The following is a 6,120-nucleotide window of genomic DNA, read 5'->3' on the forward strand; positions in this document are numbered from 1 at the left end:
TTTTTGAGTTCCACCATAATATATGCGTTTTATCTAATCCGTCGACCATCTATTTTGAAATATAATTTTATGCTATCATCCCAAAAGATGAGGTATATATAAGGCTCAAGTGGACCACATGGTAGGAAATAGTAAAGATTAAATCACATGTGATTCCTATGGTGTGGTCCACTTAGGCCTTCAATATACCTCATTTTTGGGATCATTCCCTAAATGTTTTTATAAAAATGAATGGATGAAATGGATAAACCATATACATCATTGTGGGCCCCATGTAGGTACCCAATCCACGCCTAAAATAATTGGGTGCGCGCTCAAAACAGAGCCACACGCCCAAATCATTATACGCCCTTCTCTCTCTCTCTCTATGCCCAAAACCGACTCTCCCTCTTTGACCCTAAAACCCTCTCCCTCCTTCCCTCTCTCTCTCTCTCAATCATCCCATTTTCAAAGCCCTAGCATTTTCTCTCTCTCGCCATCTCAACAGACTTGGAAAGGTGAGTGATTTCTCCTTTTATTTTTATTGATTTCTTTATCTTTTGTGAATCTTCTCCAATTCTGGACCGAAGATCTTGATTATCAGAGAAACTCATTCAAACTTTAATCTTCTTTTTCTTTATTTACATCTGTAAGTGAAATTACTGATTTTATAAATGGTTTGCAGGTAAAGAAGGGCCTGCACAAGCCCATGAGCAGGAACTGTAAATGTGGAGTGTTTTTGTGTTGATTCTGTATTGTAATTGGAGTGTTTTTGTGTTGATTCTGCATATGGATTTTGATTGTAAGCATTTTTTGAAGATTGTGGATGTGAGATCATTGGCTCTTGCCGGGGTTCGTATGGGATTTTGCATGGGTGTTATGATTTTGAGAGCATTAGGCAAGATTTTACATGAGATTATTTTTAAATGGTTGCAGTGTTGCTTATAGATTCTGCGTGTTGTAGGTTTTGATTTTAAGCATTTTGTGAAGATTATGCAGTACACGTTGTTTCTGGTTCTTCAGGCTGCGTTTGGATGCAATTTTAAATTAGATTGCAATTCTGTTGTGTAATAAAGTGGAGAAAAATAGATTGTAGTTAGCCTTCCTATCGAGGGTTGAGCTCCAAATTGCAGTCCTGTTCCTCTCAAGTTGGACTCAAATGAAACATGACTACAAGTTGAGGGCTTCTTTCCCCTTATGAATACTAGAAAACATCATTAATTTTTCTCATTTCTTCTTGATTAAACTAAATATTTGCTACAATTCAATTCACTTGATTTTTTGTTTTTGTTGATTCTGGATAAAGGTTTTGGTTTTCGAAGTTTTCGTGCCGTTGTTCCTGCATATTGTATTTGATTAATTCCACCTCGTTATAACTTGATTGACTTGATGGGTTTTGGTTTTGCCACATTTGGCATGGATTCTCCTTGGTGAATTTTGATTCTATTGTGTATATTTTTTGTTCATAAATAGTCTGGAGTATCTCCTCATTCATTATGAGTTTGATTCAGCAATATGAGTTGGTTCTTGTGACTCTCAATTGGTAAGAGAAGGAAACTTCCTTGGAGGCCCACCATGTGGGCCGTTGTGTTGTCAATTTGAAAGGAACAAAATCTTAGGACTTTTAATAATAGATCTGATAAAAAAGACACTGTTTTTCTTAGGGCCAATGGAGAGTCATTTCTTGGGCGTTGGCACTGAACCTCTTTATGGGTGATGATAGGGTAGATCTTTCATGGGACTTGGTAAATGCATTGTAAATTCTAGGTACAATGAGGTTGAGGGGTGGCCCCTCATGATCCTTCTCTTTGTTGTGTGCTTCTCTATGGTTGTATCTTTTGCTTGTTTTAATAAATTTTCTATGTTACTTTTCAAAAAAAAAAAAAAAAAGATGAAGAAAAAGAAAGAAAGAAAGAATCTTTTGGATTCTTATAGTGTCGTCTTAAATCTGTAATTGGCTTTTATTTTTTATGTGTTTTGTTGATATTCTTAGTTGGGTTTTGTTTAGTGCTATCTTTTATGATGCTTTTGATTCTTGATTCACTTTGTAGTTATTCTGTTATGGGTATTTGATTCCTTCCACCTAACCCAGATCTGGTCATGTTGATGGTTATGGTAATTATTTAGATTTTGTATGTTTTTAAACTGGTTTTGATTCTTTTGCAGCATTTTGTAGTTTTTTGTGTTGATTCAGCAAATGGGTTTGGGATTCTTGTGGTGTTCCATGTTGATTCTGCAAATGGATTTTAAATATATATATATATATATATATATATATATTATTTTATGATTTTATAAATGGGCTTATTTTATAAATGTGTATATGATATCATTCTCCGTCCATTAGTTTTCACTACCTAAGGTTTGGTTTGGGTTGATTTTTGGTCCCAAGGGCTAATGTCAATAAATGTACCTAGTGGATGGGTAGATATGATTTATGCATCGAAGTCTTTCTTTGTGTCCCCTTAACATTACTTCAGGAATTTGGCATGTAACCCAATTTCTATTTGTTCCTTGCTGTAGTACCTTGTTTCATGCAACTAATGCTAATGCAGTACCTTGTTTTGGCATGTAACCCTTTGGCAGTTAGCAAACTAGATTTCTGAAAACACAAATACTATTAAGTACTTGCAGTTACTCTTTTGTTCAGCTGAGAAAACTGAAAGGGCATTTATTCAGCTGAAAAAAACTGAAAGGGCATTTATTCATCAATTGTTAGGGACTGCCAGTTCCAGCACTAGTAAAGACTTGCAGTTACTCTTTTACTAATTTATCTTCCCAGATTTTGATTGTTTTGGATCATCCTATTTCACACTTTAGATAACCGGCCTGGTTTTTGGGCCAGGTTATCTATAGTGGGGCCAACTGAATTTCATATGTTCCGCATCCTCATCTGCATGTAAAGATGTACATGGGAGCTAGCAAACATCTACTTTTTTTTCCATCTTTAAGTAATTCTAAGTTCTTTTTTGTTATCTTCTCCATATGTTTCATTTACTACAATCTGCAAGTGGGTATTGTATTTATCAAGCTTTTTGTTTCTTTCAAATCATAGATGTCGCACCCCAAACTCGGAAATCGTGCTCACAAAATTCTTGATCGCCAAATCCGGCAACGACAGCCTCTGTAGCGCCCCATTCTCGGCTCCTGGCGCCCGTTCACCAAGTTCCGATCCTGGGATCCTATAAGGAGGATTTCTATAACATAATTCTAATTCATAATGAGCATACCCAAGATCATAACATCATAACCACAAATAATAACCACAGGAACACCATTATAAAATCCACTAAGAATTAAAACTTTTTACAATATAAGGTTTGAAAGAGAAAGATACAAAGGCTATAAAGTAAAACTCCAAAAGATCCGTGGCAACTCCTACTTCTGTTCCTACTCACTGCCTAGAATCACCTGCACGCATAAATCGTGCATAAGCTTATAGAAAGCTTAGACGGCAGTGTAAATGTGTGTAGGACAGGTACCACGAATGCAAGATTAGAGTATGTGGAATGTGCGGTAAGATCATGAATACCAACAGCTGTAACAAGTTTATGCAAATGTAAGGCAGGAATACCATTTGCTAAACAAAGGTTATGCAACTCAATGCAAAATACCATCAGCCATCCCAAGCCTAAGCAATGTAGGCCTATATAGCCAAGTGTTATATGTAATGTGCAATGAAATCATGTCAATCGTCATATCAAGTCCACATATCAGTATAGTTCCTCTCTGGGTGTAACGCCCTGAAATTCGGGGGTCAAGCATAACTCAGCTCCCGAGTTTCAAAACATCACTTATGCAACATATTTAATGATGGATGTATGTTGTCTGTATGAGTACATAAAACATGGAATAGATTAAGCCAAACTGCAAACATAATTCAGGGATAAGTGAAGGACGCAAGCGGAAGACTTAAAGAAATATAAGTGTACATGTGCAAGTCCCTGAAATACGTACACATGCCAAGTCATACTTACAAGTGTTTATATTCAAATTATAAGCATCAAAATGACATTATCTATTCCAAAAGAAAACCCAGAATCCCCGCACATCAGGACATGGCTCACAAGAACCCGCCTAAGAACTGCATAAAAGAAAATGCGGCCTCATCATCCTTGAACTCCTGCTCTGCCTTAGGGGTCGCATCAACATCTGCATCTAAGGCAGGGTATGGTTAGTGTTTAAACACAGCCCCAAAACGTGGGCGTGAGTGATCAACTCAGTGGAACAATAAAGCAAAGGTTAACATGTTATCAATTCAATCAAGTAGTAATGATAAAGCAGAACAATCAAACATGTCCTAATTACTCTTGTTAGTGCAAGGATGTATGCATAAATGATGCGTGCCCTCGCCTTACTCCCTCGGCGTCTTCATCTAACGTTACGCATGACATCCTCCCGCAGTGCCAACGACTTCCACACACATGCAAATGCGGTACATGAACATGATTACAAGTTGTTATTAGTCCTTTTCATATAGCAGGATTGGGAAGCTAAGGTACCTTCCTCATATCAATTTCTACATAGTGATCCATTCTAGGGTCGTCAGTCCTAGACCATCTCATACGATCATATAGTTTTAGGTCGCTGCAAAGGGCTCGTCACCAATCAATGCACGACTATCATACCTTCGTTACTACTCTAAGGCTTGTCGCCTTAATGCAGTATCCAGGTATGCTCGAGGTCACTACAAAGGGCTCGTCACCAATCAATGTAGGCCGACAACACGAATATAGTGTCCCATACCACCATAATCGGCTCACGAGTCTGGTGTGCTCACTAGTCACTACGGGGAGGCTCGTCATCCCAGCATAGGCCAACAGCTCGACCACGGTGTCCCATACCACCATGTCCGGCGCATAAGTCTTAGTGGATCAAGGTACAACGGTTAACGGGATTTCATCGGTAAGTTTGGTACCCTAGATTCAAACAATAGCGTCCATACATGGTGAACATACATCAGACAATCGGGTTACTTGATGAACTCGACTAGCATGAGCGCACGTTGGGTTGAACGACATAGAGTGCGCAAACACTCCGTGTGGCCAAACCACTGCCGACAACTCTAATATGACTCGGTTTCGTCAAACACGTCCTACGTGGCGAAAACAACCTCGGCCACGAACTCAAGGCCGATTACCGATTTTCTGGACTATTTCATAGTCCTAAACACATTTCATTATAACAAATATGCATATACAATTTAGAACAGTAATGGAACAATAGTTCAAATCATGTAGTATGTGAGCATTTGAAGAATATCAACTTAACATGAAGTTAAACATAAGTAATACTTGAAGTTAAATAACAAAGAATATGACTCGCATGTAGGAAATCATACACACCAATAGAAGAGTTGAGAATCGCTTCTCAACGCCCGCAAATAGGATAATATGATACACTTTAAACCATTCAGACATTTCTACAAACACTTAGACTACATAATTCAACATACATGACGTATGTTGGAATACACGCATTTGGACAATTCCTTTTGCCAAGGAGTTGACACACATACAACTAGCACAAGTACACGACAAATAATCATGGCAAACACATGGTCATATTTTATACGTATATGATACTTCCTACATTTACATAGAATACACAAATCTTAATATATCACATATATATCAGGAACGCAAAATAAACATAGCATTTGGCATGTGAAATTGTATCCATAACAATAATAAACCATTATCTGACATTGAAAGCTTTGAAAACCATAACCTATACGAATAGAGTCTGCACCTTAAACCAGAAAAAGCGCACCGAACTGATTCAGACGATATGTCTTCGTCAACGACGACTAGATCACCTAAGGCAAGAATAGAAATGAGCTACAACAACACAGACTATTCTAAGCTCTAGAGCAGATTAGGGTTAGATTAACTTACCCAAGAAGGAACTTAGAATCGCCAGAATAACGATTCAAAAGTGATGGTTTAAGGATGTAGTGTAACAGGAAAGAATCTCAAGAGGATTCACCAACTTCTCTCTCACTTTCTCTCTCTTTTTCTCTCTCTTTCTTAGCTAGGGTTAGGAAATTCGTATGGAAAAGAGAGTGAGGGTTTTAAGGTCTTTATATAGGCCTAATATTGATGAAAATAGCCCCAAGGCTAAGGTATACTTAGGTTATAA

Source organism: Magnolia sinica, chromosome 16 (genome assembly GCF_029962835.1).
Source record: "Magnolia sinica isolate HGM2019 chromosome 16, MsV1, whole genome shotgun sequence".
Taxonomy (NCBI): Eukaryota; Viridiplantae; Streptophyta; class Magnoliopsida; order Magnoliales; family Magnoliaceae; genus Magnolia; species Magnolia sinica.